General features: G+C 34.0%; 1 protein-coding gene across 3 annotated transcripts in view; it reads right to left on the reverse strand.

Moving 5' to 3' along the window:
* Positions 1-14,904, reverse strand: part of LOC125058436 (protein neuralized) — a 40,206-nt gene that overhangs the window by 5,401 nt on the left and 19,901 nt on the right. The window lies entirely within an intron of this gene.

Below are 14,904 nucleotides of genomic sequence, written 5' to 3' on the forward strand. Positions count from 1 at the left end.
CTATAAAACTCATGCGTTCAGCGGCCTGTAGCCTGTAGCCACTGAATATATCTGTGTACTTATGACATTTGCAGCCAAATTCTTATCGTATTCCCCTCATTTACCCAAGTGTCATAGATAAAAGCTCCCCCAAGTTAAACTCAAGATGGCTGCCACCTGCGCGGCAGATGCGCTGTCAGCTTGCATTGCCGCCATTTTCTAGCACTTATGATTTTAATAAGACAATTTAGTATGTATAGAACGCAGTTTATTAGAAATTATTAAAAATTATTTATATCGCTGTTAATTTGAGTTTTTAATTGTTTCTAAACTTACGTAAACTTTAGATACCTATAATGATTTTCGTTAATAACATGCTTTCGTCTTTGTCTGTCATAATAATAATGAATTAAGTTTTTTTTTAATTGTTATTCGCCTATGGCCAGGCCAAAGTTTTTAGACCATAACCGCCTTGAATTAGGTGTATTTTTGTTAATTTCCAAAAATTAACAAAAATATTCCTCTATCCAGAAATATTTAGCAAAGTGCTAATTAAATAGACAAGAGCTACTGAGCCCGCTATTTTTTTATCAATAAATAATAAGCTAAGCGACAACGCTTTGATTAAACCGCGCCTATAAGACACCACAGACACTTTAAATGTAGAACATTTGTTACTTAGTGAATATGTCAAAAAGCCCGCGTAACAAGATGGCGTCGTCAAGATAGGTCTTTCATTATAAATTACACTTCCTGGACATTTGTTCTCTGTAAATAGGGGAGGAAGCGACACGTGCGACGACAATACCCAACTGTGGGGTAAAAATCATAAGTACTTCCCGCTTATGCAAATGTTGCCACTTAATTAATTGCTAGTACTAATTAGTAATGTAGTACATGCTTGAACTTTTGATTCGCGAAAGATTAAATTGAAAAATATTGCCTAAAATAGCACCTTTTAACTGAATAGATTTATTCTCATAGGATTTTAGAAAAAAACACTAAGGGGAAATCTCACCTGGTGAGAGGGTGGGCTCACTTCCGACGGAAGTAGATCCGTAGATTTTGAATTTCGACCCCAAAATGGGATGTAATTCGATATTAAAAGTACGTTAATGTAACAATAGATACTGAGATATTATGTATATGTACAGATGCCATATAAGAACGTTACCACAGACAATAAAAATTATGGGTTCTATTGTTTACTATTTTTGAATTTGGAATCATGATAGACTTTTGAGTTGGGCTAAAATATTTATACTAAACTGACGACTGTAATTTTCTATACTACTAACTTAATAGAACAAAGCGGTTAGGCACTAACGACCCTTTTTAATAAACGTGATTAATCACAATAGAAAGTGCAACCCTCGCCCTAAACGCTTCAAATTAATTTCAGTGTTGCTAATATGAACAATTAATTTGGCCACGTGCCTACACCTAATATAGATATTGCAACACTGGTATCTATTAGTGTTGCTATTTATAAAACGTTTAATGACACTTGACTTCTCAAACTAAACGATTTTGTATTAAATGTTGGTCTTATTACTTTCCTCGCTGACTTCTCCAACTCTCTGAACTCCTCCAAATCAGCTATGGATATACAGAGAACAAGTGTGGAGGATTCTGAATAGTTCCAACCTTCCAACTAAACCAAGAGACCAGTGATCCACCTACTAGACCTAAAACCGAGAAGCTGTATATATGTTCAGCTGAAAATACTTCGATAGCGCGTTTTAATGCGTGACGTCATCGTTGTTATGATTTTTGATGGGAGTCAAACAGCCCCTGCCAGTTACCTTAGTGTCATAGGTGTGGAGGACGGTGCTGATCTACCCTTAAGAGTGTATCCTCAATCAGTCTAATCTCTGACTAGCTCTAAGGCCGAAGATGTATATGTCACCGTAAAATTGTAAACACCGTTAGATTGTAATCTATCTCGCGAGATTGTAAACTGTCGAAAGATTGTGAACCTCAACGAACTGCTTACAATTTAACGTATTATTATTCGGTAGTTTACGAAATTGTTGGGAAGTAAAATTAATCTGTAATTGACCAAAGAAGTTTGAATGATAACTAAGTTAGTGTAGTACAATCTACCGAATAATAATACGTTAAATTGTAAGCAGTACGCTGAGGTTCACAATCTTTCGACAGTTTATAATCTCACGAGATAGATTACAATCTAACGGTGTTTACAATTTTACGTTAACATATATATGTTCAGCTGAAAATACTTCGATAGCGCGTTTAATGTGTGACGTCATCGCGTGTATGAGCCACAGACTGTATTCTTAATTCTAGAAGCTCTCCATAGGTGTGGAAGTTTCTGTTATAGGAGTATAGGAGCTGTGGTAGGAGGGACCTACCTTAAAAGAGGATCATCAGTTAAACTGACTAGCCTTAAGGAAGATGTATATATGCTTAGCTGGCGCGTTTTAATGTGTGACGTCATCGCCAATACTGTAGATTCTTGTTACATAGAAAATATGAAAATAAACCACAGAATTACAAAACAAACAGTGTTAAATGTCGCGTTTTGCGTCACTGTCTTCCTGGTGCAGACTATATTTACTATTTGACGTCATGAGTGCACTAGTTCTGATAATAGATGCATTTGTCGATAGCGGAGCTATTCTCGTTAGAAGTTTTGCTTGGGCATATTTGGAACAAAACGCACTTGATTATTCGCTTATAACAATTTTATTTAAGCGTATGTGTACATGAACACAAGAATATCAAATATCACTTATTTACAGCCAATTCAAATTAAGGGCTTAGAACACACTATATTTTTGTATAAACACTTGAGCATGGGCATATTTGGAACAAAATGCATAGATTTTTTAAATATTAACGCGAGTTACGTAGTATTACAGTCCGAGAGTTAATAATTCTATAAATATTCCAATACGGAAGTATATAAAAAGTCATAACACTCCACTGAACACCCTTCAATAACAATTCCTGTCAGGATGCGCACGCGCCGAGCCGTGACTCCTATTATTCGTGACGCAATCATAGGCCATACGTATATTGTAATGCTCATAGTCCCACATGGGTACACATGCTACTGAAGATTTTCTTGGCCATAATTTTGAGTCTAAATTACCCGGCCTGATCGGATAATGGGGCAAACGGGCCCATTAAGGGCAGTCATCGGTTCACCCTTTTTGAATTTGTCGTTGCCGGCCTTTGAAAGAGTATGCTCATTGAAAACCTCCACCGGGAGCCATTTCCACAGTGCGCTGGTCTTATCACTGACAATAATTGACTTGAATTGATTGTTTTAATATATCCACAGAGCAATGCAAACTACCATTTAACAGAAGAGTTTAAAAAGGTTTTTAATTTTACCACAGAACATTGCTAGATATAACGTTGACAATTGTCCAACATCAATATCTCTTTGCGTGACGAAATGTCTATGAACATTCGCTTAGGGTTCGGCCCCTGCATACGAGGGGTGAATACCCATGCATCTATCACCAAATATAAAACAATTGTCTGCCAACAATGTAGCTCTAGAATTTGTCTTTGGAAAGCGCTTAACAATTTAGCCATAAACAAAAAAAATTTGGTCAATGATTTCGATTAAGAGCGCGCATGTTAGCAAAATTAATTTCACCCGCGCGTCATCCTCTCTATTATGCCCGAAGTTCGCGTAAAATAAGATGATACAGTATTTCGCGGAACAAATATGAAGTAATCCTTTTTTATTTAAATAACTCGTACAATATACAATATAACATCGCTTTTCTAGCTAGTTATATAATACATTTTTCGGCTCCATACTCGCCATGGTTGAATAAAAACCAAATTAGGCAAAAATTCTAAAAAAAGGAATTTATATTGTATTTTGTTTTAATTAGACTCATTGAAAATAAAAGGATCAATAAATATTTATTGTTTTTAGTAAACATACTTAGATAAAAACAAATCTACGATGAGTGATTTCGGTAAATCCCAGCTTTTAAAGTAAAATTTATAACTACGCTTTCGCTTTAAACTTTCGTGTAGCAAAGCTTTTAGTTCTATTAATTTATAAGCTTCGAAAATAACCTCGTACATTGAACCACGGTTAATATCAACAAAGTTATCTTAACATCTGTTTAACTAACATATTTTTAATATTAAAAACATATACTCTATATTAAGACGAGATAAACAAAGAGGTTCATTGTAACCTAAGCCCAGGACTTTTTTTATTGAACAGGGCAGGAGGACACTGAATGCCAGAGGGCTCGCGAGTGCGTTGCCGGCCTTTTAAGAATTAGTTCGGAAATACTTCAGTGAGCAGCTGGTTCCACATAGTGGCGGCAAAAGCTTAAAAAACGCGCAGTTGTGAAAGCGACGTCGAGGTGATACGGGTGGAATTTCGTTTTCAGCCTCCACGTCTGATGATGTCCAGTAAATAAAACAGTATATTTATTCGACGACTCATTGGTCTAGTGGTTAGTACCCCTCACTGCGAATCCATGGGTCCCGGGTTCGATCCCCGGCTGAGGCGAACATCGATGTGATGAGCATTTGGTGTTGTTCTTAGGTCTTGGGTGTTTAAATATGTATTTATATGTATATCTATCTATAATATGTATCCGTTGCCTAGTACCCATAACACAAACTTCACCAGCTTAGCATGGGACTAGGTCAATTGGTGTGAATTGTTTTAAAAAAAAAAAAAAAAATTAGCGATAATTTAATAAGAGTTTAAGTCGGGCGTGAAATGACTGCTCGCCATCTGTACCCCGAGGGTGACTCCCTTGGTATAGCTATTTAATTATGAAGGTCAGCTTCTATTAGATCGACAAATCATGAAACAGATACATAAACCTGAGGTGAACCTAAAAAGGCTTTTTCTTCATTCACTTAACCATCAGGATAAAAAACAATGAAAATTATACCTACACTTAAACCCTTTAACTTGACATTTTGTGGCAACACTAACGGTCATAGACCCGAGATCGGAAACCGTGACCGACAAACCATAAATAATAGAACGAGGAATTAGTTTTTACATTCAATTATATTTTAGATTCGCTTTAAAATGGACTGTGACTGACATCTTCTGTGCTTTATTAAATTTGATTGCTTTTTGCTAAATCTTCTAAGGTTAGGTTAAATATATATTAAGTGGTAACGCCGTCCTAACATTGTCAGAAGACTCGCAAGTACGTTGCCGGCCTATAGAATTCGTACACGCTTTTCTTGAAGGGCCACATCGAATTGTTTTAACGATTATTGTTGAAGAGGTATCAAATATCTTGGCTCTGATAATTAAAACTTTCCAAAAGTTTATCTACACTAATAAAGAGAAAAGATTTGTTTATTTGCCTCCAAAACAAACTCCACCATTATCCAAAGGCTATAGAATATTTTCAATAAGTTAGTATATGCTTAATGTAATCTATGAAAAAAACAAAAATCCATATATCGTATACGCTGTGGAAACTATTGACAATAGAGCAAAGTGATGTACCATAGATTTATAGAAGACATCACTATCTACAATAGTCCTTGACACAATGTCTATTACATACGCAAAATATCCAGCCAATAATTATCCTGAAACAAAGCATTGTGAGTCACCGTACTCCAAAAGGTTTTCAGTATATTTTACACAAAGCTGGTGAATCATATCTCCTTATACGGAGATTTATCATGACTTTGAGATTTGCCTGTCTCAAGTTGGGACGGATTAAATTTAAATGATTTTGGAAATATTATTCATATAAGATTCTAACTGTGGTTAATATTTTTTCATACAAATCTTTCCTTGTAATATTATAACTAATTTGTTCAAAATACTAGGACCACGAATTTAATAAAGTTATTTAGTTTTATAACAACACAATTGAAACAGCAAAGGTACGCAAAATTAATTATGGACTTGACAAATCATTTTAAATTTCAACTACAGATATAAAACTTGAGAATTCTCCACGCTATAGGTGGGTAATACCGCGTTATATTAGGGACGGAAATCGCGTTATAGGTGGGATTACTGTATAGTAATATATTTCTCAATATAACTTAGGATATTATCTTGTTAAAATATACGAATTCCTTGAAAGCTACTATTGTAAATTCACTATCTGTCGATTATTTTTTTACGATTTACGTGTTAGTTAAACTTTTAAAGTTAACTATGATCTTAAAGGAGGTTCTATACGTGTGCCTGAAGTGTTGCCAGTGATAAAACAATCGAAGCGTGACGATCTAAAAAACCACCGCGCGTGATATTGTTGCACGCTCGCGTGAGTGCACGAACGAGACGGTGCATTCACATCTAAGGATAGAGGGAGATAGAAATATTTACGGTAATACGTCAGATTTATTGCGTTACCTTTTTGTAATATTCGAAATTTAAATAACGATTTCTTTTCGTACTCAGGGTCGTTCATTAAAAGTTAACTGTTACTTAAGCCCTTACATTGATTCCAAGGCAAGTCGATCAAACATCAATTTTGTTAATCTAAACAATCTTGTAGCAGAGTTAGCCTAGTGGCTTCAGCGTGCGACTCTCACTTAAAGGGGAGGTCTTAGGTTCGATCCCGCGCTGTGCAACAATGGAATTTTTAAGTGCGCATTTAACTTTCGCTCGAACGGTAAAGGAAATCATCATGAGGAAACCGAAAAAAGACCCGAAAAGTCGACGATGGAAGGCACAGGAAGCTGATCACTTTTTTTTCCTTTTGTAAAACGTTACGATGCGGGGCGGGGATTAAATTACGCGTTATTGTTAATATTTTTTTCGACTTACACCACATAATAGTAACTAAAGAAATCCAAAAATTGCGTTACGTAATACTTGAACGCTCCCTTTCTAGGTTACAAGTACATAGTGATACTTCTAAGTAACTAATTAAGAACTTCATTATTCTTTCACCCCCAAGATGTCATAAAAATAAACTACAATAGACAACATAGTCGCTTTATCCCCGTGGGCACACATCTGTTAGCGACAGTTGTTACGGAATTAGTATGGCAACACCCCCGCACTCAAAATGGCGGCCCAATTCGGCGGGAGACAACCCTCTTTTGAGATTATATTGCAACGCGGGGAGATTCTATTAAAAGCAAGTCAAAACATCTTTACAATACTTTTAAATAGAAAAATATTTCTGCGTTTGTTTTTGTTTATTTATTTAAAAGTTCTAGTTTAAACTTTCACATCTTAACAGAGAAAATAATGATTTAGTTGTTTTACAGAGCCATAGACGGATTACAGATAAATTATCCCAGAAAGGTAATGAGAAAACCACAGATACGGGATGCAGAACTGGACACAGCGGATATTGTGGTTTCCGACAAAAGAAATCCCAACCTTAACATAATATACATATTTATCAGCTCAATAATGTGTTTTTTTTTTAATTCAGGAGACCAATATTTGTTTATACATGTACTAGGACATTAGCAAGTCGGCAGTGGTAGAAATATCCGACCTCAAATCGATTATTCGAAAGTTTATGTACACAAATCCAAACAATATTTACGATTCGAATACCACGAAATTTTCTCATATAAATCCATAGACTTTTAATTATTCTATGGATTATATGTAATCTATGGTTATCGTAACACCGTGGGAATGTGAAATGCGTAGGCGACATTTCAAAGTCATTATTTAAATTAGCTTCTCCGTTTAAAATGCATTCAATGGCTGTAACAGCCTCTTGATGATGGTCTTCTTTTGTACTAATAACTGGCTTTTACATTGGTCTATTTTCGAAAATAATTACCATAACGGAACATATTTCATATTGAGACTCTTTAGTTTAAAGTATTGTTTATGGTTTAAACAAAAGAGTGAGCTATAAAGAATCGTATCAATCATCAACAGCGAACAACAATTTATTGCAAATAAAAAATAGACAATTCATAGCATCAGTGTAAAAATAGCAAAATAAACGTCAAGTTAACGGTACAACATCCCGTTCTCACGCAATTGTCACTTTACGCGGGCTGCGCCATTTTGTTTTATTTTTTCGATTTTGTGTAGGCACAGATAATGAGAGCAAGGTTACTTTTTAATTGCGTGGGAATCAATGTTGCAAACATAGAATATACTTGCATAACTTGGTACACATAAGTTCTTGAATATTTTTTTTTTATTTAAATATATTGCTGAATTTTAACCTAATATGACTACTCTATATTAAATGCATGTAACTTCTAAATTTACATGCATTTAATATAGATGATCTATTTCTACATAGGGGCGGTTAAGTATTACATAAGCACTATGTTGTCTTTGATTTTCTTATTTGCTGATTACGTCAACATATTACCCACACATTGTCTATGCTTGAAAACGAAATGCATTTTCGAGGATTCCTACAAAAAATTAATACGTTTTTGTAGTATTATTTTTGAGAGCTTTGCTTTTGCTGACAAGAAGAGAGGGGGGGGGGGGTAAAACGCAGTAAATCTGCTTACGTGAGAGCCCCCCCCCCCATATTGATAGATAATCAAGCCTAACAAAAAATCATAATATTTTTTTGATAGTTCAATAGACCATTCTCAACAATTACGGGACTAATGCTAATAGTCAGCCATTTTGGAATATATAACCTACTTGTCAATGGTCTGCCTGTCAAACGTCAATTAATATTCACAACACATTACCTGTTTCTTGATAATACAATTATGACACAAGTCAAGGCTTTTGTTTTATCGTGGGAAGGTTTCGCTTTCATCCTTTTTTGTAAATAAACACAGAAAATTACTAGGATGACAGAAAATTAAAGAAATCATTATGATTAAGTATAGCTGTTTTTAGCTAACAGTTAACTTATAAACGCGACTTAGAGCAGTACAGATTAGACAGTTTAGTGTTCCAGTAGCCAGAATATCTTTTATTACTCAGAGATTATGATCAACGTTAATTTTATTACTACAATTAAAAAACGATACTTTCTACAATTTAGGAACATTCAATTAGATCTTAACTCGATGATACAAGATCCAATATCAAGTACGCAATAACGAAACACTTATTATCTCACTCGCACGTAGGTGGTCGTGACTATCTATCCTTGTCTAGTAATCCCACGGGCCGTGGGAACGCCACCTTTCAGTGAGCGATATATCGATTTGTCATTCGATACTACAATTCGGGAGGTAATGAACTCCTGTGATGTTATGGACTTCTGGTAGTTTGATCATGATTTGAACAGAGCTAAATATTATTTATATTTTTTTTCTGGAATACCTTGATGATCTTTTAACAGTACGTTTATAAATTTTCTATATATTTTCATATAAAGCACCAATTAATTTAAGTTATACAGTACTAAAAAATACCTCTTAAGAGAAGCACAACAATTAGTATGTATGCCTTGTATGTATGTTTAAGTATCAAAATAACATTTTTAAAAAGCTAAACAGGAGGTAAATATTTCTACCAAGTACCAGGAATGTATAAGCGTTAGGAATGCTCCTTTCATTTTTCCCATACACGCGTTTCTGGCAATCAGTGAAAGCCGTTATTCTCACGCACTTACAATCTTTATACCCAATATCCTTGTCTTAGGAACAAGTTGTCTTAATTGATACGATAGATACCATCTAAGTAACTAACTAAACTTAATTAAAATATTTATTTTAATTTTAATATTGCGTCCATAAATTACGTGAGGTGTTTTTTTAAATTTTCTGTGACTCCCCCCCCCCTGGTGAGATGTCGTGAGATTTTATTCAACCCCCTCCCCCAACCCCCAATCTCACGTGAGATTTTTCAAAATGTGGGTTTCTTACGTAAACGCGTTGGGTTGTTATTGTAAAAAGAAAAAAAAAATCCTTCGCGCTTTTATTTACGACTAAAACAAAATAAGTGAAATTTATTTCATTTCATTTCAGCGTTAAGGTATGGAGTTAGCGGGAAGTTGCAGAGATGGCCTTTAGGGTCAACCGTTTTCCTATTTTTTTCAATCAGAAAAAAATTGCGTGATATTTGCCGAGACCCCCCCCCCCTCTCCAACGTAAGATTAAATGAGATTTGACTCGACCCCCTCCCCCCCTTAAACACCTCACGTAATTTATGGACGCCCCCTAACTAATAATAATTTATTAAAACCAAGTTAAAAATACCAGGGAGACAGAAAAGCACAAGAACCTATAATCCAAAACACATCGACACAGGTGAAATAATCTATACGGCGGAAATGACCATCTTGCAATTGTAATAGAGAATTAGCAATTCACAGCTTGTAACAGAAATAATTGTAATACAATACAATATATTTTCGACCTTAACACCATTACAATAAAGATTAATTACAAGCAAATATAATTTATGACATAGACATTCCCACGAACAATTTCAAGGAAGTTCGAAATTTGAAAATTGTAAAGGGTTGCCATCTGGTAAACAGATGCATTACCATTGTATCTGTGTAAAATTATTACAGGTAAAAAAAAACTATTGTTTACGGAAATTAGGACTGTGGGAATTTTTAACACATTTTTGTACTGACCTAGACACAGACCTTAATGGATTATGGACTTATGACTCAGAATCTGATTAATAGAAAATTATACGAAGTCTACAAATTGTTTCCTAGATCGATATTATTGAAGTGAAACTTCTTTATCGGGGTTGGAAAAAAATTAAGTGTAACATTTTTTCGTTACGCGTCACATTTTTCCGTTACGCGCCATCTTTTGAAGTGAAACTTCTTTATCAACGTATGGGAGAAATTTTGTAGCAAATCGTCACGTTTTTCGGTTACGCGCCATCTTTTTCTTGTCCCTACCACGGTTGATACGAAGAGATTCGAAGCCATTAATAACAAAAATATATAATAACGATAACAATGATAGTAATAATTCTATTACAATTAATGAAATAATTGTATTTGTATTCATGTCTATGATTATAAAAGCCTTTTGTTAAACTTTATCTAATTTAACTTTATTTAACCAATTTCTGTAAGGTTGCATATAGAGGATAATTTTTCGAAAAATAAGGTCATAAAGAAGTTTCATTTCTTACGTGTGTACACTAGTACACACACATACAGTCAAAACCGTTTATAACGACATCGTTTACAACGACCTATCGGTTATTACAACCAGATTGTATGGTCCCGTCCGAATCCCTAGTAAACTATTCAGTAAACAAACCGCTTATAACAACATCGGATACAGCGACATATCGCTTACAACGACGAAATTTTATCGATATTCATCGGCTATAACGACCAACCACTTCTTGTCTCAGCAAAACAAAACAATACAAACGATTTTAAATCTTATTAAGAGGCATTAAATGAATATTTAGGCATATTATTACCTACGCACTTTCTCCCAACGAACAGTTTCAGCCAACAATGATTTCGGAGGCTCTTAACGCTGTAACAATTTTGCAAAAATTTGTTGCCTTTAACGAACAGTTTGATACTGGTGATACTCATACCTTGAGGAGTATGAAACGTAAAATGCAAAAAATATTTGAGACTGGGCTAAAAAAAACAGACCAAAATGACTGATTACTTTTGTACCTAATTATTTCGTAATAAATATTTTTGTTTCTTTTTCGACTCGTTTACATATAATATTAACATATTACCATATTCTAACCATACCTACCTATTCTAGATAGATAACTATGATAATATAACTTGTATGTATTGTACATACATATGAACTATACTTGTGTATATATAATATATGACATTGCTTATAACGACTATCGGATATAACGTCGGCAACTATACGGTCCCTTCAATGTCGTTATAACCGGTTTTGACTGTATTTTTTTTTGCGTTATAGTACTTGAAATTGTGCAGTGAAGCTATTTTACTAACGACCTCATAAAAGAGAAAGTAGCATATGGATCACGACGTATTGTCTATGACTATGCATAACGAAAAGGCCATAAATATATTGGTCGTACCTGTTATTACGCACAGATTATAATCTTAGACATCTTACAATTTAACGCAATAGGTGAAAGGACGAGTGAGAGACATTGGATACAATACATTGCGTGGTATATGTTTTTTATTTATTTACACACAATAAGAAATGTTAATGCATACAGTCTCTATTAATAATTTTGTTTATTTGTAGACATACAAATTATTACATTATATGTTACATACTATAAATCCAAAGCGACGCTTGTAAAATTACAAATTGTTGTGTCTCTTTCTATCGGAGCATAAACAAGATATCAAAGAAAGAGACTAATCATTATACAAAAATATATCTTTAGTCTTATTGTTTTTTATTATTAAGCATGTAAAAAACAGATTACATGTGTATTTAAAATATTTTATTTCAAGAACAATTATTAAACATTACTTATTAAATCTAGTATACGCTCTACGCAATGTATTCACAACTGTCTTGTGTTCGTAAATCGTAAGGTCAAGAGGTCGTGGGATGGGCTAAGCCTCGACTCGCTTACGTAAGTATTGAAATTGGTATCAAAGGTTTCAGGGAAGTGTCTTCAATACCAGGATAACAGAAATGTACAGCATTTCCAATGCAATTTGTATGCAAATTATTGAAGTGAAACTTCTTTATCGGGGTTGGAAAAAAATTTAGTGTAACATTTTTTCGTTACCGCGTCACATTTTTCCACTACGCGCCATCTTTTAAAGTGAAACTTCTTTATCGACGTATGGGAGAAATTTTGTAGCAGGTTACGCGCCATGTTGCTTTTTGAAGTCAAACTTCTTTATCGGCGTTGGAAAAAAATTTACACACATTTGTCACATTTTTCGGTTACGCGCCATCTTTTTCTTGTCCCTTCCACGGTTGATCCGAAGAGATTCGAAGATATTAGTAACAAAAATATATAATAACGATAATAACGATAACAATGATAGTAATACTAATATGTAATTCTATTACAATTAATGAAATTCTGTAATAATCTTAGTACTACATAGTAGTACAGTAATAAGTTAAAATGAAATAATTGTATTTGTATTCATGTCTATGATAATAAAAGCCTTTTGTTAAACTTTATCTAATTTAACTTTATTTAACCAATTTCTGTAAAGTTGCATATAGTAGATCATTTTTCGAAAAATAAGGTCATAAAGAAGTTTCACTGTACAGTGTACACCTAGTACACGCACACATTTTTATTTCTTTAGTATTACTAACAAAAACACTACACAAAATTTATGGCAATAATTATTTCACGATTTGTAAACATTACGAAATTCGTTGACATTGTCAATTTAAATTGGCAACACTGAAGATTCGGTGTGCGTTCGAAATTCGAATGGAAGCGGTCGCATTCCGCGTCGGTTCTCACGATCATTAGTTCCCGAACGTTTCAAATTCCGAATGCGTGATCTACAGATTTGCTGTCGTAAGAACTCTTTTAAGAAATTAGGTTTAAGTGTTAAGGAAAATTAGCGAAAAATATCATTTGGAATTCGTTTAGAGCAAAATAAAATTAATGTTTCCTTATGTATCTTTGTCAAATTAACAAAGCAATTCTTATAACGGTCAAATCCAGATACATCTGTTCTAACAACACTGAAACGAGATGCAAGATATAAAGCATCTTATGTAAAAAAGAGTCAGCGATATCAAGATGTTGAAACATTCAGGACATCTGCAGGATTAGTTTTGGCATTTTAGTACATTGTAAAACACACCTTATATCAAGGTAATAAAGACCAATCTTAAACAAGGATTGCTCATAGCAAGCTGCGTCTAAGTACCTGAAAGGGACGTAAGATATCCCCGTACGTACATAAGAAAGGGACACAAAGAAACAGCTGACTGTACTTTTTCATAAACCTTTGAAAACAACACCTTGCCTATTTCACCTTTACGAATTTAATGCACGACGGAAACATAAAAAAAATATTTTATATGGCGTCGTGTTGTCTCTTTCTCGCTGGTAATGTTGAAACGAGACAGCAAGTGCGAAATATTTGTATTGAAATGATAATTCTTATTTAACAAATTTATTTAATAAGTTAATTTAACAGGAAACTAGAACGTCTAACTTAAATCTAGTAATCAAACACCCCCGAAACGGCTTGACCGATATATATGAAATTCTTTATGTATAATATTATGTAAGTGATAGGGGAGAGAAAAATATATAAAAGTATGTAATTTAATACATACGGGCGTAATCTCTTTCGCACTTATAGTACTCTAAACAGCTGTTTGATAACTGTACCCGAGATGCGCCTACGCACGTCTTAGGGCTGGCACAACATAATAAATAATTATAAATGATTTTTGTAATTTTAAATATAAATAAAACCGAAAGAAAAAAAACGCAAATTTCTTAATTATTAAAAATAAGCAATAAAAAGGAAGACTTTTCTATAAACACATTATAAAAACAAAATAAATCATTGGCGCTACAACCTCTTTAGGTCTTGGCCTCAGATTTCTGAATCTGTTTCATGATCATTTTTTAAATCGAATAGGCAAGTAGGTGATCAGCCTACAGTGCCTGACACACGCCGTCGACTTTTTGGGTCTAAGACATGTCGGTTTCCTCACGATGTTTTACTTCACCGTTCGAGCGAATGTTAAATGCGCACATAGAAAGAAAGTCCATTGGTATGAACCTACGACCTCGGGTATGAGAGTCGCACGCTGAGACGCAAAGATAAAAATTTACAATTTATAATGATATGATATGATAAATTTTAAAAGTAGCATTTTTAAAAAAGGCTACTTTTAAAATAAATCATTAAATTAAAATATACATACATAAAAACACTTAACGACAATAATTGTTTCAATTCTCACCAGCAGATTCATTAAACTATTGTACGCATGACAGCCCTACCGTCAGCTGCTTCTTATTGTATCCTTCTTATTATCAAACAGCTGTTTAGTTTTTCTACGACCTTTTGAGGCCATTGAATACCGTTTAAAAAAAATATCCGAACATTAAAGGTAGGGTAGTTGCAAAAATTC

This window comes from Pieris napi, chromosome 18 (assembly GCF_905475465.1).
Source record: "Pieris napi chromosome 18, ilPieNapi1.2, whole genome shotgun sequence".
Classification (NCBI taxonomy): Eukaryota; Metazoa; Arthropoda; class Insecta; order Lepidoptera; family Pieridae; genus Pieris; species Pieris napi.